This window comes from Primulina huaijiensis, chromosome 13, assembly GCF_012295235.1.
Source record: "Primulina huaijiensis isolate GDHJ02 chromosome 13, ASM1229523v2, whole genome shotgun sequence".
Taxonomy (NCBI): Eukaryota; Viridiplantae; Streptophyta; class Magnoliopsida; order Lamiales; family Gesneriaceae; genus Primulina; species Primulina huaijiensis.
In genome coordinates, this window is record NC_133318.1 from 9765801 (window position 1) to 9791936 (window position 26136).

The window sequence follows — 26136 nt, forward strand, 5'->3', positions numbered from 1 at the left end:
GCACGTAATATAATTAAATAACGTAATTAAATATCTTATATTAATTTTACCGTAAGGGTTGGACCGTTCCCAGGCTCGCTGCGACCTAATTATGTCATGAAAAATATGCAAATGATTCACTTGACCAAACTTTGTAATTGAATCCAAAAACGAGACAATTACGCCTACTAACTTAGTATTTAATCATGACTCCGAGTCAACCCAAACCAACACCGAACCATCATTTAGTCATGATTAAAATACACCTAAAATGATGAAATAATGTTCCTAAAATCACAGTACTCGAAATTTTGTGGAATGGAGGATAAAACATGAAACGCTCTTTCGAGAGTCACTTTGGCACATTGCACCGTAAATTCTCGTACGACCTCTAACCTTAACCGAATCACCAACGGCCAAAAACATGACCTTATTAACATGATGAGGTACTGTCCAGTCCAAGGCCATAGGCTAAAAGCCATCCAAGAACTCAAACGAGCCTCTGAACCGAAGCACCAACTTGTTGTCCAAAAATACAGCAGCAGCGCTTTCGTTTCCTTGCGTCGTTTTCGAGGCTAATGGCGATTGAGGCTTGAAACACCAACCAGAGCCTCTTACCAACACCCTAAAGTATGGTTTGAACCATGGCTAAGGGCCCTAGGCCAGCCATAATCCAAACAACACCCTGGACTACCCGACACTTGCATCAGAGAGACAAATCTGCGCGTGTGGGGAGATTTGCTTCGTTTGCTATCATTGTCCTTTCCAGTGGCCATTTGATTGACCATGGCATGATCTAGACATCAAGGGGTATGGTATGAACCGTGGCTAAGGGCTAAGAAGCCAACCAAAATCCACACCAACACCACAAAGCCGAAACTATACATGCAGAAAAATGAAGGGGCCGAAGGGTTGTTCTTGTTTTTGTTTTAAAATTTGATGCAACTATGGACCAAGCCTTGAAAGGCCGACTTGGTCTCGTCTTAAACATAACAAGGAGATGTTCTACTTTTTCTCTATTATTTCTCCCTAGCTTCCCACGATTTTTCCTCTCAATTGTGCTCTGAAATTTTAAAAATAATGGAGGGGGAGAAGGCTAGAAGAAATGAAGGGAAGTCTACAAGATAAATGGAAATTTGAATGGTAAAATGAATCTTTCTATCTTCTAGTTTGTGAGATAAGGAAATGGTTTAATATCAAAAGATTTTGAGGGATAATTCTAGGGTGCACTTGGTCGATATTTAGGTCTAGGAACAATGGAGAAATATTGCTTAATTAATTATTTGTTGGTGATTTAAAAGTGGGGAGAATATCTACCTAGAAAAAGAGATTAAGGGAAGATAACAAAGAATTAGTTGTAAATCAAAATTAAATCTTTTAAAAAGAGGGGTGGCCGATTTTTATCATCAAAAATGTGGGTGGGAAATGGCTTAGTTATTAATTAAATGAGGATTTAAATTGAGGGAATTATCTACCAAGAAATGGATATGGAAAAGAATCAAGGTTGAGTTGTCAAAGCAAAAATTTAAATCTTTTAAATTGTGGTGACCGAAAATTACTATTAAAATTGAGTAGGAATATTGTTTTAATATTAATTAGTGGTGAATAGAATTTAGAGAATTATCTATCATGAAATGGATATGTAATGCCCATGGGCATTACAATAAAAAGGCGCCTTTTTATTGTAATGCCCAGTAGATCAATTGGTACCAGACTTGTTTTTTTATTGTAATGCCCATGGGTATTACAATTAAAATCTGTTCAAGAAATTGCATGTCACATCTGTGATACAAGTGATCATTATACAAAAGATTATCCCTCTTTGCCTTCTTTTAAAGAATGTCTCCATGAACAAGCCAATGTTTTAAACAATCTCAAAAGGCCAAATTTTGAACCATTTTCTCAAAGTTACAATCCAGGTTGGCGAAATCATCCAAATTTTAGTTGGAGAAATGATAATGCTGGCCAATTTTCACAACCACATTTCCAAAATCAACAAAATTTTAAAAATTATGCGCCTTATGTTCCTCCATCTAAAAAGAATTTGGAAGATATATTGAATTCTTTCATTGCAAAGCAAGAGTCTATCAATACTCAAACTGTTCAAACCATGACAGATTTGAAAGATACTCTTGCTAAATTTGCATCTGCACTTAATGTTCATGAAAAAGGTAAATTTCCTTCACAACCTTTGCCTAATCCCAAGGATCATCATTCACAAACTGGAACTTCCGGGACTCAACCGATGGATCAGGTAAAATCTGTTATTACCCTTCGAAGTGGTAAGGTTGTGGAAAAATCCATTCTTGAGCCTTGTGAAGATGATAATAAATCAACTCCAAAGGGTAAGGAAGTGGAACCCATAACTTGCGAAGAGGAGGTTCAACAGACAGTGTCACCACCATTCCCTCATGCACTGAAAAATACAAAAAAATCAAATTTGAATTCTGATATATATGATATTTTTAAACAAGTAAAAGTTAATATTCCTTTATTAAATGCAATAAAACAGGTACCATCATATGCCAAATTTTTGAAAGACTTGTGCAATGTGAAAAGAAAATTGAATGTGAAAAAGAAAGCATTTTTAGCGGAACAAGTAAGTGCAATCATTCAAAATAATAATGCTTTGAAATACAAAGACCCTGGTTGTCCTACTATTTCTTGTATTATTGGAGAACGAAAGATTAAAAATCGTTTCTTGACCTTGGAGCTAGTGTGAATTTACTTCCATATTCAGTTTATCAAGAACTCAATCTAGGCGCGTTAAAACCTACTTCGGTAACACTTTTACTTGCTGATAGATCTGTTAAAGTGCCAAGAGGTATGGTAGAAGACGTGTTGGTCCAAGTTGATAACTTTGTATATCCTGTCGATTTCATAGTTTTAGATACACAACCTATCGAAGCTTGTACTGCAATTCCTGTAATTTTATGTGGGGCCCAGGGTCCGATATCTAATACTAATAATTATCATTGTAACAAACCAAATGATCGAGTAAAATACATAATTTGTGGTTCACAAATCCACATAAACATCGTCAAAATAATTTAATTGTCTCAAATGTTTGAAATATAATTTTGAACATGCGAAAATAAATAAATCCCAACATCATAAAATAGCTTCTAAGACCCGAGAATCCCACTCTAACTCGTATCTTCTCGCCTTGAGCTGGACTCTGGCATCTCAAGCCTCGCCTCACCTACCGTCAAGCACATGAAAACAAGAGGTACCGGACATGCCGGTGAGTATAAACCCAGTATGATACAATCAATAACATATGAGAATTAAAGTGACAAATATTTCATATTAAATTCATAAAGATGCAATATAATGCAATGCATGATCAGAAGCTGTGGGCTATCGATAAATCTCAAGATCAAGTGAATCATCTGGTCATAGGGTACCCAAGGAAAGAGAATCCCCCAGCAACATCCACCGACTCATCCGCTCGAGGTGGGGTGCTGTGTTCTACAATCCCAGGACTATGGTGCGCATATAGAGAGTGTTCAGGCCATAGCAGCGACCTCCGCATACACTATGCCAACTCAACTATAGCCCCATACGTCCAACAAATCAATAAATCAAGGCGACCTCCGCCATATCAAATCTGAATCAACAAGTGGCTCAATATGCAATGTAATGATGCAAATCAATATCATCATTTCGATATTATAATAAACTCATCTCAAGGCCACAATCATCATCAAATCACAAGTAATTCATCGAGCCATGGAATTTTCAATTTAAAATAAAAATGATACTTTAACCTCGTATGTTACCGACCGTAACATACTTTTTAAATATTACCAAAACAAGATCGAAATGTGTAGGTGAGAAGTCTTGAACCTTCGAAGTCTACTATAACTCAAGAACTCGGATAATTTATCAAAACAGAGCAATTTCTGTACAAAATTCATAATTAATTCAATAATGCTTCGAATCAAGATCCGCAATTTTGATATTCAAGAAAACTCAAATTCCAACAATTGTGTAAAGAAGGAATCCAGATCATTTCTTAACCGTAATATGACATAAAAAACATTCATTGAATCATTTTGTCAAAACACGTGATGTGCGTGCTAAAGAGTTAGCTCCTCTACAATTCCATTTCTTTTCCAAAATATCAATACAGACAATACCATCAATCATTATATTAACAACTTTACCTCAACACTCAAACCAAACAACCCATTGTTTTCCCTTCAATCACTAACGCACGGAAATAAGCTTTCTTACCTTGCTTCTAAACTCTTGAGGAGAAGAAATTCTAATCTCCAAGCAAAGATTAAGGCTTCAATAAAAGATTAATGTCTTGGAAGAAATTGGATTGAAGGAGAAATGAGGAACCCTGGCTCTAAACCGATGGAGAGAAATGAGGATGAGAAGAAATGATACAAAAATCATTCCCCAATCTATTATATAACATCCAAACCTCAAAACACGTTTTTTGTACAAGTGCTAGGCGCCATGGCGCGTGTTTTTGCGCAGGGGCGCGCACCATACTGCCCAACACCAAAAATTCCAGCAACCCGCGCGCTAGGGCGCCGGATCCTACGCGATGGCGCGCAGTATTCTGCCCAAAACGTATTTTTAACTTCAGAATTTGCAAAAATGGTAAACTATAAAGTTGTAGCCCTATGTCTTGGCTTGCATCTCCAATTAACTTCATGTCATTTGAAGGTCTGAGTAAAAAGTTATGCTCAATCTCCCAACATGTCACTGTAGGAACGACGATACGCACGACACATTTCGGGGCGCTTTTGGCTCGTCTTCCCTAATGATTTGACCAAAACTCAAAATAAAAAAGTTATAGCTTTATGTCTTATCTTTCTAATAAAAGTGGTATCACATCAATTGGATCAATATACAAAACATTATGCTAAAAACCACAACTACTGCCACATTTTTCATACCGTTTCTGCACTTCCATTACCTATTTAGCTCAAATTCAACCTTTGATTCTACCCATTCATTATCTATTCTATTCTATAACATTTATTACCATTCATACCATAACGTAAAGCCATAAATCATCACAACTACTGTCACAATTTTATTTTTTTCAAAATTCAGGCATTACAATTCCTCCCCTCTAAAAATATATTTCGTCCTCGAAATCAATCATCTCTTTCAAGTCTAAGATGTAATGATCAATACTGAAAATAAAACCGAGAATAGAAGCATACTTCATTTGAATAACTCTGGATATTTATGTCTCATTTTATCTTCTAATTCCCAAGTTGCCTCTTCGACACCATGTCTGTTCCACTGTACTTTAATCAACGGTATCAATTTATTTCTGAGTTGCTTATCTTTTCTATCTAGAATTTTAATCGGTCTCTCAATGTAGCTCAAATTCTGATCTAACTCAACTTCATCGGGTGGAAGTACATGAGAAGGATCTGGATGATATTTCCTCAACATGGACACATGAAAAACATCATGAACACCTGATAACGCAGGAGGAAGAGCTAATCTATAAGCCAAATCACCAACACGTTCCAAAATCTCATACGGACCTATGAATCTCGGTGATAATTTACCCTTCTTTCCAAATCTAACTGTACCACGGAAAGGAGATATTTTCAGAAAAACTCTGTCACCTTTCTCAAAAATCAACGGCCGTCTCCTGATGTTCGCATACTTAGCCTGCCTATCCTGAGCAGCTCTCATACGACTCTGAATCAATTTCACCTTCTCTGTCATATCTCTTATCATATCAGGTCCTACAATTGGTGCTTCAGATAAATCGTCCCAATACAACGGAGATCGACACTTCCTGCCATATAATGCTTCAAATGGTGACATTCCAATGCTCACTTGATAACTGTTGTTAGAAGAAAACTCGACTAGTGGTAACGAATCTTGCCAACCAATGCCAAAATCCATAACTACAGCTCTCAGCATATCTTCTAATGTCTGAATAGTACGTTCTGACTGTCCGTCTTTCTGAGGATGATATGTTGTACTCAAATGCAAACGAGTACCAAGGGCCTCTTGTAAACTCTGCCAAAAATGAGAATAAAATCTGGGATCACGATCTGATACAAGTGACTTAGGCACACCATGCAATCTCAAAACTTCTCTGATGTACAATCTGGCCATCTGATCATGCCTATATGTAATCTAATAATGAATGAAACACGAAGACTTAGTTAATCTGTCAACGATAACCCAAATTGCAGCGCAACCCCTCGACGACCTCGGCAATTTCGTGACAAAGTCCATGGTGATATGGTCCCACTTCCATTCTGGAACCTTAAGGCTATGCAAAAGACCTCCTGGTCGCTTTCTTTCTCCTTTCACTTGTTGACAATTCAAACAACGAGATACAAATTCTGCTATGTCAGATTTCATTCTTTTCCACCAAAATTGTTTCTTCAAGTCATTGTACATCTTTTTACTTCCAGGGTGTACACTGAATTTACTGCAATGAGCATCACGCAAAATATGCATCCTCAACTCTGAAATATTAGGAACTACAATACGATCATTCACAAACAAAATACCCTCATTATTGACCTGAAATTCTGATTGATGACCTGATTTAACGAGTTCAACTGATTTCTGAATGCTTTGATCCAATCTTTGGGCCTCTTTAATTTTTACAAACAACTCGGGCTCTGCCTGAATCATAAATGCTCTTACATGTTGAGTATCTACCACAAAATCCAAACCAGAGAAACAACATTCTTCTACTAAATCAGATACACTGCTAGTGATCAAAGACATATTACATACTTTTCTGCTCAAAGCATCGGCTGCTGCATTAGAATTTCCTGGATAATATTTTATTTCGTAATCATAGTCTTTCAACAAGTCTAACCAACGTCTCTGTCTCATGTTCAACTCCGCTTGTGAAAAGAGGTATTTCAAACTCTTATGATCAGTGAATATCTCAAATTTCTCACCATACAAGTAGTGACGCCAAATCTTTAAGGCAAAAACCACTGCTGCTAGTTCCAAGTCATGCACTGGGTATCTAGAATCATGTGGCTTCAACTGTCGTGAAGCATAGGCAACAACACGGCCATGCTGCATTAATACACAACCCAGTCCTTGATGTGAAGCATCAGTGTGCACTGTAAATCCTTCTACACCTGATGGAATAGTCAGAACTGGAGCACTAGTCAATCTCTGCTTAAGTTCAACAAAACTAGCCTCACATGTCTGTGACCAAATAAATGGTGCATTCTTTTATGTCAGCTGGGTAATTGGCCTCGCAATCTGTGAGAATCCTTTAATAAATCTGCGATAATAGCCTGCCAAACCCATAAAACTAAGTACCTCAGGAACTGATGTCGATCTAGACCAATTGATGACTGCCTCAACTTTACTCGGATCAACTGATATACCAGCCCTTGAAATCACATGTCCAAGGAAAACCACTCTATCCAACAAAAACTCACATTTGGATAATTTAGCATACAACTTTTCAGTTCTCAAAATCTGCAAAACAGCTCTCAAGTGCTCGACATGCTCAAATTCGAATTTTTAATAAATACGAATATCATCAATAAATATCACAACAAATTGATCTATATACCTTTGAAACACACGGTTCATCAAATCCATAAATACCGCAGGTGCATTAGTCAACCCAAAAGGCATAACCAAAAATTCAAAATGCCCATACCTGGTACGAAAAGCAGTCTTAGGCACATCTGCCTCTCTAACTCTTAACTGATGATATCCAGATCTTAAATCAATCTTAGAATATACAGAAGAACCCCTGCAACTGGTCAAAGAGATCATCAATCCTTGGCAAAGGATACTTATTCTTTACTGTGGCTTTATTCAACTGTCTATAATCGACACAAAGCCTCATAGACCCATCTTTCTTCTTCACGAATAAAACCGGAGCACCCCAAGGTGAAACACTTGGTCTTATATATCCTTTAGCTAATAGATCCTCAAGTTGTTCCTTTAGTTCCTTCAATTCAATTGGCGTCATCCTATAAGGAACTCTAGAAATAGGCTGTGTACCTGGCATCAACTCAATGTTGAACTCAATCTCTCGGACTGGAGGAAATCATGGAATTTCATCTGGAAATACATCTGAAAATTCACTAACAATTGGAATATCTGCCAATTTAGGTACTGACCTTGAAATATCCATTGCATAAACCAAGAAACATTCTGCTCTTTTCTGCAACAAACGAGTCATGGACAAAACAGCTATCAAAAGAATCTTAGCTCGAGAACCCTTACCATAGAATGTCCAGTGATCTGTCATATCAGGCCTAAACTTCACAATCTTCTGAAAACAGTCTACAGTAGCCCTGTATCTTGTCAACATGTCAATACCAAGTATGCAGTCAAAATCAGACATCTCCAACACAATACAATCAAGCTCAATGACATTATCCTCATAAAGAAACTCACAACCACTTATCATTTCTGCTGACCTCATCACTTTGCCCAGTGGAGTAGAAATAGATAATGTAGATGATAATGGCATAGAATGCAGTGAATGCAATGAGACAAAGTGCTCAGCTATGAAAGTATGTGATGCACCAGTATCCATCAAAACATAAGCATGATAACCTGAGAGAAAAAAATTACCTGCAATGACATTATCTGGAGCATTATGTGCCTCATCCTCCGTGAGTGCAAAAACTCGACCCTGTTGTCTAGGTGGCTGTCCTACCCTGTGGCTACCACTCTGTTTGTTCTGATCTGATCGGTTTGACTGATGATAGGAATGAACTGTATGGTTCTGATGATTCTGGTGAGCTGTCTGTCTCGATGATCCCCCACTCTGAGACATATCACTGCCACGGTTAGGACACACTCGAGCATAGTGTCCCACCTGGTTACACAAGTGGCAAGCTCCCCAGATTCCTCTACACTGATCGGTATAATGTCTACCACCACACTGACCACAAGTCGGACTTGAATAACCAATGCTCTGAACTGAACCAGACTGTCTCGATCCACTAAAACTCAAAAAATTACTGCCATGCCTCTTAAATTGATTGCCTCTAGCCAAAAACGGCTCTCTTATGTTGCCACTGTTACCGCCATTATTACCCTGTCTGAACTGCTGACTATACTGTGGCTGTTGGGGTCGTTGCATCTGAGAACCTCTCTGCCTAATGATTCCGATTTCAGCTCTCTTGGCTCGATCAAGAGCCTCAGCAAAAGTATTAGGCCTTCCGGTATTAACCAAGGTAAAGATATCAGTGTTAAGACCATTTATGAAGTGATCGGCCTTAGCTTCTTCATCGGATGCTACATGAGGAGCAAATCTCGGTAAATTCGAGAACTTAGCAACATAGTCCTCAATATTCAAATTTTCCTGCTTTAAATTTGCAAACTCGGCTCCCCTATCTTTCCTGTAAGAGGTAGGAAAGAAACGCTGATAAAATTAAGATTTAAAAATATCACAGGTAACAATCGTATCTCGACCCTCTAAAGCTTTCTTGGTCATGATCCACCAACTCTTAGAAACATCCAATAACTGATGAACAACTAACTTGATTCTACGATCATCTGGATACTCAAGAGATTAAAATAATTGATCCATATTCTCCAACAAGTTCTCACACTCTAATGCATTCTCGGTACCCTTCAACATCGGTGGGTGCAAAGACTGAAATCTGGCTAACAGTATCTCCATCGGAGTCGGAGTTATATCCATCTGAGTATGAGTAGCACTGCCCTGATCTTGTGCCACTGGTACGTTCTGTCTATGTCTACCACGACCTCTACCTCGAGTAGCCATGTCTGATATACAATAGATCAAACACATATAAAATCACAAAATCACAATCATCTCAATCTGGTATCAATCATCTCTGGCTCTCGAGACTCAACAATCTCAAAAATTTCGAATAAAACTCAACAATATAATATCTCAATTTAAATCATGTATTTCACATCATAGCACAATGAAAATGCTAACAAATATATCATATGATCAATCAATTCTAACCGACTCGATCTACCCTGTTTCCAAATATCTTACGCTCTGATACCATCTAATGTGGGGCCCCGGGTCCGATATCTAATCTAATAATTATAATCGTAAGAAACCAAATGATCGAGTCAAATACATAATTTGTGGTTCACAAATCCACATAAACATCGTCAAAATAATTTAATTGTCTCAAATGTTTGAAATATAATTTTCAACATACCAAAATAAAGAAATCCCAACATCATAAAATAGCTCCTAAGACCCGAGAATCCCACTCTAACTCGTATATCCTCGTCTTGAGCTAGACTCTGGCATCCCAAGCATCGCCTCACCTACCGTCAAGCACATGAAAACAAGAGGTACCAGACATGCCGGTGAGTATAAACCCAGTATGATACAATCAATAACATATGAGAATTAAAGTGACAAATATTTCATATTAAATTCATAAAGATGCAATATAATGCAATGCATGATTAGAAGTTGTGGGGTATCAATAAATATCAAGATCAAGTGAATCATCTGGTAATAGGGTACCCAAGGAAAGAGAATCCCCCAGCAACATCCACCTACTCATCCGCTCGAGGTGGGTTGCTGTGTTCTACAATCCCAGGACTATGGTGCGCATATAGAGAGTGTTCACGCCATAGCAGCGACCTCCGTATACACTATGCCAACTCAACTATAGCCCCATACGTCCAACAAATCAATAAATCAAGGCGACCTCCGTCATATCAAATCTGAATCAACAAGTGGCTCAATATGCAATGTAATGATGCAAATCAATATCATCATTTCGATATTATAATAAACTCATCTCAAGGCCACAGTAATCATCAAATCACAAGTAATTCATCAAACCATAGAATTTTCAATTTAAAATAAAAATAATACTTTTACCTCGTATGTTACCGACCGTAACATACCTTTCAAATATTACCAAAAGAAGATCGAAATGTGTAGGTGAGAAGTCTTGAACCTTCGAAGTCTACTATAACTCAAGAACTCGGATCATTTATCAAAACAGAGTAATTTCTGTACAAAATTCATAATTAATTCAATGATGCTTCGAATCAAGATCCGCAATTTTGATATTCAAGAAAACTCAAATCCCAACAATTGTGTAAAGAAGGAATCCATATCATTTCTTAACCGTAATATGACATAAAAACATTCATTGAATCATTTTGTCAAACACGTGACGTGCGTGCTAAAGAGTTATCTCCTCTACAATTCCATTTCTTTTCCAAAATATCAATACATACAATACCATCAATCATTATATTAACAACTTTACCTCAACACTCAAACCAAACAACCCATTGTTTTACCTTCAATCACTAACCCAAGGAAATAAGCTTTCTTACCTTGCTTCTAAACTCTTGAGGAGAAGAACTTCTAATCTCCAAGCAAAGATTAAGGCTTCAATAAAAGATTAATGTCTTGGAAGAAATTGGATTGAAGGAGAAATGAGGAACCCTAGCTCTAAACCGACGGAGAGAAATGAGGATGAGAAGAAATGATACAAAAATCATTCCCCAATTTATTATATACCATCCAAACCTCAAAACACGTTTTTTGAACAAGTGCTGGGTGCCATGGCGTGTGTTTTGGCGTAGGGGCGCGCACATACTGCCCAACACCCGAAATTCCAGCAACCCGCGCGCTAGGGCGCCGGATCCTACGCGATGGCGCGCAGTATGCTGCGCAAAACGTATTTTTAAATTCAGAATTTGCAAAAGTGGTAAACTAGAAAGTTGTAGCTCTATGTCTTGGCTTGCATCTCCAATTAATCTCATGTCATTTTGAGGTCTGAGTAAAACGTTATGCTCAATCTTCCAACATGTGTCATTGTAGGAATGACGATACGCACGACACACTTCGGGGCGCTTTTTGCTCGTTTTTCCTAATGATTTGACCAAAACTCAAAATAAGAAAGTTATAGCCTTGTGTCTTATCTTTCTAATAAAAGGGGCCTCACATCAATTGGATCAATATACAAAACATTATGCTAAAAACCACAACTAATGCCACATTTTTTATACCGTTTCTGCACTTCCATTACCTATTTAGCTCAAATTCAATCTTTGATTCTACTCATCCATTATCTATTCCATTCTATAACATTCATTACCATTCATACCATAATGTAAAGACATAAACCATCACAACTACTGCCACAATTTTATTTTTTTCAAAATTCGGGCATTACATTTTAGGTCGTCCATTTTTAGCAACATCTAATGCTCTTATAAATTGCAGGAATGAAATAATGAAGTTGTCATTTGGTAACATAACCTTGGAGCTTAATGTGTTTAATCTTTGTAAGCAACCACATGACAAAGGAGATGAAAGTGAAGATGAAAATCTTATTGAAACTCTTGTGGAAGAAAACATTCAAGAAGGGAGTACTCGTGATCAATTAGATATTTGTTCAATTGGAACTGTTAAAGAAAATATTGAAATTGATCTTGATGATTTTATCAGGTATCACTCGTTACCAAGATCAGAGAAAGAATTTGATGCAAAATATGAGAACAAAGACGAACCACCCATATTGGAGTTAAAACCATTGCCAGAAGAATTAAAGTATGCATTTCTTGGAAAAGATGAAACACATCCGGTGGTAATTTCTTCCAAACTAACAAGTGATGAAGAAGGTAAATTAGTTGAGATGCTTAAAAGACATAAAAATGCAATTGGTTGGACACTAAAAGATCTCAAGGGCATTAATCCACTAATTTGCACTCACAAAATTCACTTAGAAGAAAATGCAAAAACATCTCAACAACCACAAAGGAGATTAATTCCACACATGAAAGATGTTGTGAAAACTGAAGTTCTCAAACTACTTGATGTTGGGATTATTTACCCTATTTCTGATAGTAAGTGGGTAAGCCCAACACAAGTAGTTCCGAAAAAATCTGGCATCACAGTTATAAAAAATGAAAAAGGTGAATTGTTAACAAGTCGAGTCCCATCTAGTTGGCGGATGTGTATTGTTTATAGAAAATTAAATGACGCCACTAGAAAATATCATTTTCCATTACCATTTTTGGATCAAATTTTATAAAGAGTAGCAGGTCATCCATACTACTGTTTTCTTGATGGATATTCAGGTTATTATCAAATTCCCATTGCACTCGAAGATCAAGATAAAACTACATTCACATGTCTTTTTGAAACACTTGCATTTAGAAGGATGTCATTTGGATTATGTAATGCCCCAGCAACATTTCAAAGATGTATGCTAAGCATTTTTTGCGACATGGTTGAAAATTGTTTGGAAATTTCATGGATGATTTAACTGTCTTTGGGAATACATTTGATAATTGTCTTGAAAATTTGGAAAAAGTTTTAAAAAGATGCGAGGAAAAAGGTCTTATTTTAAAATGGGAAAAATGTCATTACATGATTACTTCTGGAATTGTTTTGGGACATGTTGTGTCATCTCATGGAATTGAAGTTGATAAAGCAAAAGTTGATGTAATTGCCAATTTACCCCCTCCAAAAATCATTAAAGAAATTTTCTCATTTTTGGGACATGCTGGATTTTATAGGAGGTTTATAAAGGACTTTAGTTTAATCTCTAATTCCATTTGTAACCTCTTAACAAAAGACAGTGCATTTGAGTGGACTCAAGAATGTCAAAATATTTTTGATAAAATCATTCGACATTTAACATCAGCTCCTATCATGCAACCTCCTGATTGGTCTTTACAATTTGAAATCATGTGCGATGCGAGTGATTATGCAGTCGGTGCAGTATTGGGTTAAAGAAGAAACGGTAAGCCTTATGTGATATATTATGCAAGTAGAACTTTAAATAATGCTCAAATGAATTACTCCACAACTGAAAAAGAACTACTTGCTGTAATATTTGCATTAGATAAATTTTGTTCTTATTTGATTGGATCAACGACTATTGTGTTTACTGATCATTCTGCTATTAGATATTTGTTGACCAAACATGATGCAAAGCCACGACTGATACGATGGATTTTGTTGCTCCAAGAATTTGACATTGTGATCAAAGATAAAAAAAGAACCGAGAATGTCGTAGCCGATCATTATAAAGACTAGTAACAAGATCCTCTTGTGAAATGACACCAATTAACGATAATTTTCCTGATGAACATCTATTTTCAGTTACTACTACACCTTGGTTTCCTAACATAGTAAATTTTCTTGTGACAGGTAAAATGCCACCGCAATGGAGTTCTCAAGATAAAAGAAAATTTTTGAATGAGGTAAAAAACTTTTATTGGGATGATCCGTATCTGTTCAAATATTGTTCGGATCAAATTTTTCGACGTTGCATACCCGACAATGAGGTAAGTAGTGTCATTAAATTTTGTCATTCAGAAGCATGCGGAGGACATTTTTCTTCAAAGAAAACAGCTGCAAAAATCCTGCAGTGTGGATTTTATTGGCCCACTTTGTTTAAAGACACCCACGAAATCTGCAAGATCTGTGAAAATTGTCAAAAATTGGGTGCGATTTCAAAAAAAAACATGATGCCTTTGAATCCTATCATTGAAATTGAAATCTTTGACTGTTGGGGAATTGATTTTATGGGACCTTTTCCACCGTCGTTTGGATACTTGTATATTTTAGTTGCAGTTGATTATGTTTCCAAATGGATAGAGGCAATTCCATGTCGAACAAATGATCATAAAATCGTCATCAAATTTTTAAAAGAAAATATTTTTAGTAGATTTGGAATTCCTCGAGCCATGATAAGTGATGGGGGAACTCACTTTGTTAATAAACCATTTGCTTCATTAATGAAAAAATATGGTATTACTCACAAAGTAACTACTCCTTATCATCCTCAAACAAATGGACAAGTTGAATTAGCTAATAGGGAGATAAAGCAAATTTTGGAAAAAACTGTTAACTCAAATAGAAAAGATTGGTCTCTGCGACTTAATGATGCACTTTGGGCATATCGAACAGCTTTTAAAACATCATTGAATATGTCTCCCTATAGGTTGGTTTACGGAAAAAATTGTCATTTGCCTGTGGAATTGGAACATAAAGCTTATTGGGCGATCAAAACTTTAAATATAAGCATGGATGATGCCAACAAATTGCGTAAATTGCAACTTAATGAACTCAGAAATGACGCGTGTGAGAATTCAAGGATTTATAAAGCAAAAATCAAATCATTTCATGATAAAACAATTCTTAGAAAATCTTTTGAGATTGGTAAAAAAGTTTTTCCATTTATAATTCTCGACTTCACATATTCCCAGGAAAATTACGATCAAGATGGACAGGCCCACATGTTGTAAAGCATGTGTATCCTTATGGAGCTGTGGACATTGAAAATCATAAAAATGGTGATTCTTTAAAGTAAATGGACAAAGGCTTAAACCATTTTTAGAAAATAAAATTTTTCAAGAAAAGTTTATTTCCCTTTCCGATCCTTGATTTTTTTTGTGTTGCATTTAATTTTGTTTGTTTTTATTTCAGGTTTCCTTAATCTTTTTATTTTCCAGGTTAAATGGCGGATAATGGTACTCCGTGACTCTCATAGTAGGTTTAATCAGTTTCCAATAATTGCTGATACAAAAATAATAAAAAAAAAATCATTTCTTTTCTTTTCACCGGGCCCTGACGGCATGGCCAATACTGGTGCTGAGATAAGAGCTTGCATCAAAGTATCAAAGCTCTTCTGACACTCATCGCTCCACACAAATTTAACATTCTTCTTTGTCAATGATGTGAGTGGAACTGCGATGGGAGAGAATCCCTGAATAAACTTTCGATAATATCCTGCTAGCCCAAGGAAACTGCGGACCTCTGATGCATTCTGCGGCACAACCCAATCTCTGATTGCTGTAACTTTCACTAGGTCTACCTCAATATCGCTGCTAGAAACGATGTGGCCTAAGAACGCCACCTTCTCTAACTAGAACTCGCATTTACTGTACTTTGCGAATAACTTATGCTTTTGTAGGGTCTGCAAAACTGCGGTCAGATGTCTGCTGTGCTCCTCGTGATTCTTTGAGTGGACTAGAATGTCGTCTATGAATACTATCACGAACTGGTCAAGATACGGTTGAAATACGCGATTCATGAGATCCATGAAGATCGCTGGCGCATTCGTCAAACCGAACGGCATCACAAGGAACTCGAAGTGGCTGTAACGAGTCCTGAAAGCAGTCTTGAGAACATGGCTTCTTTCACTCTCAACTGGTGATAACCGAAACGTAGATCGATCTTTGAGAATACTGAAGCTCCCTGTAACTAATCAAATAAATCTTCAATCCGCGGAAGTGGGTACTTGTTCTTCACTGTAACCATGTTTAACTCCCGGTAATCAATACAGAGCCTCATCGAACCATCCTTCTTCTTCACAAACAAGACCGGCACGCCCCATGGTGAAAACCTCGAGCTAATGAACTCCTTGTCAAGAAGTTCCTGAATCTGCTTCTTCAGTTCTGCTATCTCTGTCGGTGCTAATCGGTACGGTGCTTTTGAGATCGGTACCGTACCTGGCATAAGCTCAATAGAAAACTCCACCTCTTGCTCGGGTGGCATACCAGAGACGTCATCAGGCAAAAACGTCTAGTTAATCCCTAACAATTGGGACATCAGAGGCTGACTAACTGGGTGCCTCGGGAACAGATACAAAAGTCGCTAAAAACGCTCGACACCCTTTACGCATGAGCTTCCTAGCCTGGACACAAGGTATAATGCGCGGTAAAGGAAAGTACTTGTCTGGTTCGAATAAGAACTGCTCCATCCAAGACGGTCGGACTAGAACAGATCTTCGCTGAAAGTCGATCAAAACTCTGTTCCCTAATAGCCAGTCCATACCCAGAATAATGTCAAACTCTGGCATCGGCAGTACGATCCGATCCGCATAAACAAGATTGCCATGAAGTTCGAGGTCTATGTCTCGGATCACATTAGTAGCTGTCATTTCCTCTCCAGACGGCAATACTACTGAATACGCCACATCTAGCCCAACGGTCTTGACCTTGAGGAAGTTCGCAAAAACCTCTGAAATGAACGATTGAGTAGCCCCTGAATCTATCAAAGCTTTCGTAGCTGAGCCAGCTATAAAAATTCTCCCTGAAAGGTTAAAACACTAAGTTGAACCCAATAATTACAAGAACTAAACTTATAGACAGGCGAAGGTCAAAGTTCTACTAACCTAAATTCCCGAAAGATCACTGATTAAAGCATGCAATCCTATCACAATTCTAAGTTCAAAATCTTAACCAAGACTCCCAAAACATCAAAATTCAAATACAACTTAAAGCTTTAAGATATCTGTCATGAGCATGGTCTCTGGGTCCGTCTCCGCTGCATGGAGAGCAAAAACTCTGCCTTGAGTTGGCAGACTCCCCTGAGGGCAATTCTTCAGTAGGTGGTCCGGACTACCACACTTGTAGCACTTCCCTGAGCCATACATAAAAACTCCGGCATGACGGCGCGAGCACTTTGCACAGACTGGGTACTCAACGGTCCTCGGGACTGCCCGTCCCTGCTGCTGCTGCTATCCTCTGTTCTTGTGTGGACCGTGGAAAGGTCTCTTATTCTGATGCTGCTGCTGAGGAGGGCGGTGCGGTATCTGGACTGGTCGCTTGCCCTGGCGGTCTCTCTCTATATCGTGCTAATCCTGCTCTGCAGCTAGAGCTCTGGAGACGGCAACATCATAGGTAGTAGGGCCAGCCACCCTAACATCACGTCGCAAGATCGGCCGTAGACCATCCAGAAAATATCTCAGCTTGGCTCCGGCATCGTTCGCAATCAGGGGCACGAAATGGCAACCCCTCTCAAACTTACGGATAAACTCCGTAACAGTCATATCTCCTTGCCTCATGGTCATGAACTCCCTGGTCAACCTGGAATGCACCTCGTCAGTAAAATATTTAGAGTAGAATACCTCCGTGAAGCGCGTCCAGCTCAGAGTAGCCAAGTTCAAGGCTACGGATGCTCCTTCCCACCATAAGCGGGCGTCTCCTCCAAATAGATAGGTTGCACATCGAACACTATCTTCGTTTCCCAGCTCCATGAACTCAAAGATAACCTCGAAGGAATTAATCCTGCCCTCGGCAATCATGGGATCTGACGTCCCTGAGAACTCCTTCGGCCGCATCTTCATAAACCGCTCATAGTAGCCTCGGGCCCCGTCGGCCTTGTTGCCACTGCATTATTCCCCGCAAACTGTGCGAAGAATCTAGTCATCCCAGCTAGCATCTGGGCATTCATGTCCGGTGGTGCATCCCTCTCCTGCCTACGATCCTCACCATCCTCCTGGCGAGGCTCATCATCTCTATCGCGCTCAAGAATGCGTCTAGGAGGCATATTGTTCCATACATATAACCTATACGTAACCAACATGCATAATTCCATTATTTCTTTAAATTTAAATAAATATTGCATAATCATAATCTTGACAATAAACATTTTATGTAAACATACTGATAAAATATTTTATGCTTTAAACGAAATGCGTCAACGTAAAACTTACTGACCGAAGACGTGACTTCGTGAGATCCTCGAGGTCAGTAGTAGTGCAACCTTTTACAAGAACATATGCTCTTATACCAGCTGTAGAGGCCCGTATTTCGTATTTGTAAATTTGCGGAATTATTTAAAATTTTTCTTATTAAAAATAAATAACATACCTCCTTCATAAAATAAAATGATAAAAAGTTTAATGTTAAAATAGCAGAGGAAGTAAATATTTGTTTCAAGCAACAACTTAAAATAATTCATCGTGATAAAAATGAGTTTGCATAATAATGATAAAGAAACTGAAGCATGAGGTCCTCGGGTTCCTACTACTGCCGACCCAAGATGGCTCACTGGCCCCCGCCCTCAGTCCCGACCTCATCAGTACCTACAACAAGCAAGTCTAGTGAGTCTAAAGACTCAGCATGCAAATATCATAAAATCGCATGCAACGTAAAAATATCATATCGTAACGCGTAACATAAAAATCGTGTCATGAGTAATTATAAGTACGTGCATAACTGAAAATCGTATGTAAAATGTTTGCTCGAGAGAGCCCTGTCATAACATATCATATCATAATTTTTCTGTAGAGATAATGTTCTACGCAAGTGGCCCAGAACTCCCATAACATAACGTGGGCGCCTGATCAGACTAAACCACAGTATACTGGGCGGTAGAGATCATCACAGCCCTTGGACTTGATATCCGTACCCATACATAATCATAAACCGGTCGTAAGTCACCGGATGAAGCAATCCCATAAGCGTAAGGTGGCCACAAGACATATCGCATGTATCTTAAAAATAAATATTTTATATTTTATGCACGTAATATAATTAAAATCCTGTTTTATTTTACCAATTGGGTTGGATTGTTCCCAGGCTCGCTGCGACCTAATTCTAACATGAGGGACATGCAAATAACTTAACTTGACCAACCCTTCCAAAAATCGAATCAAAAGCGAGACAACTACGCCCAACAAACTTAGTATTCAACCATGGCTTTTCATCAACCCGAACCAACATCGAACCATCATTTAGCCATGATTAAAATACTCCTAAAATACTGGAAAACTTAACCATGGGGTTTCAATACACAAAAATAGTGAATGGAGGCCAAAATCAAGAAACGCTCTTTCGAGAGTCACTTTGGCACATTCCACCGTAAATTCTCGTACGACCTCTAAACTTAACCAAATCACAAACGGCCAAAAACATGACTTTCTTAACTCAATAAAGTACTTTCCAGTCCAAGGCCATAGGCTAAAAGCCAACCAAGAACTCGTACAACACCTCTGAACTGAACCCCAAGCTGCTGTCCAATTACAGCAACAGTGCTTGTGCTTGCATCGCTTCGTTTGTGAGGATATTTGCCATTGGAGCTTGAACCACCAATCAAAGCCTCTTACCAACATCCTAAGGTATGATTTGAACCATGGCTAAGGGGTCTAGGCCAGCTACAATTCAAGCCACACCTGAAACAACGCCACACTCCCACCCGAGAGCCAAGCTGTGCATGCGTGGGGGTGTAGCGCTACTCTTGCTGTCTTGGTCACTCCAATGGCCATATGATCAACCAAGACTTGATCTAGACATCATGAGGTATTTTGTGAACCATGGCTAAGGGCTAAAAAGCCAACCAAAATCCCCACCAAACCTCAAAAAAGAACCAACTCACACACAGAAAAATCAGAAATCGAAACCATGGGACACTTGCGTTGTTTTATTTTTAAACCGATGGAACCATGGACCAAGCCTTGAAAGGCCGACTAAGTCACGTCTTAGACATACTAGGGAAGAGTTCTAATCATGGTTACAGGCCCTAGGCCAACCAAGATCCGAACCTTCACCTTAGACAAGCAAGAATCAGAAATTGAGACTCGCAATGGCAGCTATGAAAGGCTGCTTTCAAATGCATGTTTCTGTGGCAAATGAACTCAAACCAATGGACCAATCTCTTCCTAACACACCCTATAACAATCCTAGATGCAGCCTTGGATGCCTGGAATCGTGTCCAACCCTGAAATCATCAAAACAACAGAACCGTGAAAGCACAATGAATGAGCCGAAAATCTGCACAATATTTTCGAAAATGTTGCTGTCAAAAAATCAGTTTTGCTTCGTGATTCATGCACATATGATGTTTTAACATAATAATATGACTTGATTGAAGAGCAAAAGATAATATAAACATGCCTGGAAATTTTCGTTTGAAAAGAAAACAAACTAGAGGTCGAAACGGCGCGGCGGAGACGGAGTTCTCTTTTCTTTTTCTACTTTTCTCTCTTATTTTTCCTTGATGGCTCACGATTTTTTTCTACTTAATAATCTCTGAAATTTTGAGAATGAGGAGAGGGAAATGGTTAGGAGGTGAATGAAGAAGTTGCAAAATAGATGGGAGATTTGAAAGGCAAGATACAACCTTTCTATCCTAGAGTTTGAGAGATAAGGAATGAGGAGTGATTTGATTTGATTGAAGGGGTGGTCGATTTTATTCATTCAAAATAAGGTACAAAATTGCTTAATTAATAATTATTGAAGATTAAATGTGATGGAATTATCTCCCAAGGAAAAAAAATAAGGAAATGAATTAAAGATTGAGAGTTGCCAAATTTTTTAATCCTATCAAGGAGGTGGCCGAAATCTACTATTAAAATGGGGTGGGATATTTCTTAATTCAATAATTATTGGTGATTAAAAATGAAGGGATTATCTACCAAGAATGGATAAGAAAAAGAATCAAACGAAATGAGTTGTCAAACTTAATTTAAATCTTTAATGTGATGGCCGAAAATTGCAAGATAATGGAGAAAAAATATCTGCTCGAATAGAATCGCTGCTAGGAACCCACATTCTGTCTCGATATCTCACAACACCGTCGCTAACTGTATACAAGATACTGCCCTTGACCTCATCTCTCTGCTTCCACTTTGCCAACTGCTTATCTGTTGGCTGACCACTGCGAATACGGTCTAGAAGTGAAGACTGAGTCGTCAAAGTAGATAGACGGGAAACTCTACCTCGAGGATATGTCTCTAGATCAAACCTCTGCATCTCAAACTGAAGGGGTCTCGGAATCACTAAATGAGCCATCACTGCGATTTTCCTTCTCAATGCATCCGCAACTACATTAGCTTTACCCGGGTGGTAGCTAATGTCACAGTCATAGTCCTTCACTAGTTCTAACCAACGCCTCTGACGCATATTCAACTCTTTCTGCGTAAAGAAGTACTTAAGGCTCTTATGGTCGGTAAAGATCTGGCACTTATCTCCGTACAAATAATGCCTCCAAATCTTCAAGGCAAATACTACGGCTGCCAACTCTAGATCGTGGGTAGGGTAATTCTTCTCATGGGTCTTCAACTGATGAGAAGCATATCCTATTACCTTTTCATGCTGCATCAACACTGCGCCTAGACCAAGCTTCGAAGCATCGGGATACAAAACAAAGTCTCCAGGCCCTGACGGCATGGTCAAAACTGGTGCTGAGATAAGAGCTTGCTTCAAAGTATCGAAGCTCTTCTGACACTCATCGCTCCACACAAATTTCGCATTCTTCTTTGTCAATGACGTGAGTGGAACTGCGATAGAGGAGAATCCCTGAATAAACTTCCGATAATACCCTGCTAGCCCAAGGAAACTACGGATCTCAGATGCATTCTAAGGCACAACCCAATCTCTGACTGCTGCAACTTTAGTTGGGTCTACCTCAATACCGCTGCTAGAAACGATGTGGACTAAGAACGCCACCTTCTCTAACAAGAACTCGCACTTACTGAACTTCGTGAATAGCTTGTGCTTCTGTAAGGTCTGCAAAACTGCGGTCAGATGTCTGCTGTGCTCCTCGTGATTCTTTGAGTAGACGAGGGTGTCGTCTATGAATACTATCACGAATTGATAAAGGTACTGCTGAAATACGCGATTCATGAGATCCATGAAGATCGCTGGCGCGTTCGTCAAACCGACCGGCATCACAAGGAACTCAAAGTGGCCATAACGAGTCCTAAAAGCAGTCTTGAGAACATCGGCATCTTTCACCCTCAACTGGTGATAACTAGAACGCAGATCAATCTTTGAGAATAACGAAGCTCCCTGCAACTGATCAAATAGATCCTCAATCCTCAGAAGTGGGTATTTTTTCTTCACTATAACCCTGTTCAACTCCCGGTAATCAATACAGAGCCTCATCGAACCATCCTTCTTCTTAACAAATAAGACTGGCGCGCTCCATGGTGAAAAAATCGGGCGAATGAACTCCTTGTCAAGAAGTTCTTGAATCTGCTTCTTGAGTTCTGCCATCCCTGTCGGTGCTAATCGGTACAGTGCTTTTGATATCGGTGCGATACCCGGCATAAGCTCAATAGAAAACTCCACTTCTCGCAAAGGTGGCATGCTAGAGACGTCATCAGGAAACACGCCTAGAAAGTTTCTAACAATTGGGACATCGGGGGCTGATTGACTGGGTGCCTCGGGAGCAGATACAAAGGTTGCTAAAAACGCGCGGCACCCTCTATACATGAGCTTCCTAGCCTGGACACAAGGTATAATACGAGGTAAAGGAAAGTACATGTCTGGTTCGAATAAGAACTGCTCTCTCCCCGGCGGTCGGACTAGCACAGATATTCGCTGGAAGTCAATTAAAACTATGTTCTTTAATAGCCAGTTCATCCCCAGAATGATATCAAATTCTGGCATCGGCAACACGATAAGATCCGCATAAACAAGATTGCCATGAAGCTCGAGGTCTATGTTTCGGATCACATTAGTAGCTGTTAGTTCCTCTCCAGAAGGCAGTACTACTGAATACGCTACATGAAGCCCAATGGTCTTGACCTTGAGGAAATTCGCAAAGATCTCTGAAATGAACGAATGAGTCGTCCCTGAATCTATCAAGGCATTCGTAGCTGAACAAGCTATAAAAATTCTCCTTGAAAGGTTGGAACATCAAGCTGAACCCAATAATAACAAGAACTACACTTATAGACATGCAAAGGTCAAAGTTCTCTTACCCTAAATTCCCGAAAATAACACGGATTAGAGCATGCAATCCTATTACAAATTCTAAGTTCAAAACCTTAACCCGGACTCCCAAAACATTGAATTTCAAATACAAACTTAAAGCTTTAAGTTACCTGTCGTGAGCATCGTCTCTGGGTTCGTCTCCGCTGCATGGAGGGTAAAAACTCTGCCTTGGGTAGGCAGCCTCCCTTGAGGGCACTCCTTCAGCAAGTGGTCAGGACTACCACACTTGTAGCACTTCCCCGAACCATACCTACAAACTCCAGTATGGCGGCGCGAGCACTTGGTACAGACTGGATACTCCAAGGTCCTCGAGACTGCACGTCCCTGCTGCTGTTGTCCTCTGTTCCTGGATGGACCTTGAAAAGGCTTCTTACTCTGATACTGCTGATGAAGAAGGCAGTACAACACTTGGACTGGTCGCTTGCCTGGGCGATCTCTCTCAATATCGTGTTGATCCTGCCCTGCAGCAAGAGCTCTAGAGACAGCGACATCAAAGGTAGTAGGGCCAGCCACCCTAACATCACGGCGCAAGACCGGCCGTAGACCATCCAGAAAATGCCTCAACTTGGCTCCAGCATCATTTGCAATCAGGGGTACAAAATGGCAACCCCTCTCAAACTTATGGATAAACTCAGTAACAGTCATGTCTCCCTGCCTCAGGGTCATGAACTCCCTGGTCAATCTGGAACGCACCTCGTTAGTAAAATATTTAGAGTAGAATACCTTTGTAAAGCGCGTCCAGCTCAGAGTAGCCACATTCAAGGCTACGGATGCTCCTTCCCACCACAAGCGGGCGTCTCCTCCAAACAGATAGGTTGCACAACGAACCCTATCTTCGTGTCCAAGCTCCATGAACTCGAAAATATCCTCGAGGGACTTAATCCAGCCCTCGGAAATCATAGGTTCTATCGTCCCTTAGAACTCCTTTGGTCTCATCTTCATGAACCGCTCACAGGTAGCCTCAGGCCCCGTCTGTCTGCCTCCCACAGCATTGTTCCCCGCAAACTGTGCAAAGAACTGAGTCGTCCCAGCTAACATCTGGGCGTTCATGTCTGGTGGTGCATCTCTCTCCTGCCTATGATCCTCACCATCCTCATGACAAGGCTCAACATCTCTCATGCGCTCAGGAATGCGTCTAGGAGGCATATTGTTCCATACATACAACCCATACGTAACCTACATGCATAATTTCTATTATTTCATTAGATTTAAATAAATAATGCATAATCATAATCTTGACATAAAACATTTCATATAAATATGATGTTTAAATTATTTCATGCTTTAAACGAAATGCATAAACGTAAAACTTACAGACCGAAGACGTGACTTCGTGAGCTTCTCGAGATCAGTAGTAGTACAACCTTTTACAAGAACATAGGCTCTGATACCAACTGTAGAGGCCCGTATTTCGTATTCGTAAATTTGCGGAAACATGAGGTCCTCGGGTTCCTACTACTGCTGATCCAAGCTGGCTCACTGGTCCCCGTCCTCGGTCCCGACCTCATCAGTACCTACAACAATCAAGTCTAGTGAGTCTAAAGACTCAGTATGCATATATCTTGAATAACAAGTAAATATCACAAAATCGCATGCAAAGTAAAAATATCATATCGTAAAGCGTAACGTAAAAATCGTGTCATGACTAATTATAAATTCGTGCATCACTTAAAATCGTACATAAAAGATTTGCCCGATAGAGCCCTGTCATAAAATATCATATCGTAATTTTTTTTCTATAGAGATAATGTTCTGCGAGAGTGGCTCATAACATAACATGAATCGTCTGATCAGACTAAACCACAGAATACTGGGCGGTAGAGATCATCACAGCCCTTGGACTGGATATCCGTACCCATACATAAACATAAACCGGTCGTAAGTCACCGGGTGAAGCAATTCCATAAGCGTAAGGTGGCCACAAGACATATCGCATATATCTAAAAAATAAACATTTTACATTTTATGCACGTAATATAATTAAAATCATGTTTTATTTTACCAATTGAGTTGGATCATTCCCAAGCTCGTTGCGACCTAATTCTAACATGAGAAACATGTAAATAAACTTAACTTGACAGACACTTCAAAATCGAACTAAAAACGAGACAATTATGCCCAACCAACTTAGTATTCAACCATGGCTTCGTACCAACCCGAACCAACACTGAACCATCGTTTAGCCATGATTAAAATACGCCTAACATGATGAACTAATGCTCCTAAGAATTGTAATACTCGAACATTGGTGAATGGAGGCCAAAATCGTGAAACGCTCTTTCGAGAGTCACTTTGGCACATTGCACCGTAAATTCTCGTACGACCTCTAAACGTAACAAAATCACAAACGGCAAAAAATATGACCTTCCTAACTCAATGAGGCACTGTCCAGTCCAAGGCCATAGGCTAAAAGCCGACCAAGAACTCGAAACAAGCCTCTGAACCGAAGCTCAAACTGCTGTAAAAAAAATGCAGCAGCAGCTGTTGTGCTTCCTTGCTTCGTTTACGAGGCTATTGGCCATTGGGGCTTGAACCACCGACCAGAGGCTTGAACCATGGTTAAGGGCCCTAGGACAACTACAATCCAAGCAACCGCCCAAAACAATCCAACGCTTTACCCGAGAACGCATACTGCACGCGTGGGGTGTTGCTTTTGTTTTGCTGTCAAATAATGGATCCAATGGATATGAGGTTAACCATGGTCCATGCTAGACATGTTAAGGTGTTGTATGA

At 39.3% G+C, this 26136-nt stretch overlaps 1 pseudogene; it reads left to right on the forward strand.

The window, feature by feature from the left end:
- The first annotated feature begins 1460 nt into the window (after positions 1-1460).
- On the forward strand, positions 1461-19279 carry LOC140991195 (uncharacterized; annotated as a pseudogene).
- Positions 19280-26136: the final 6857 nt, after the last annotated feature.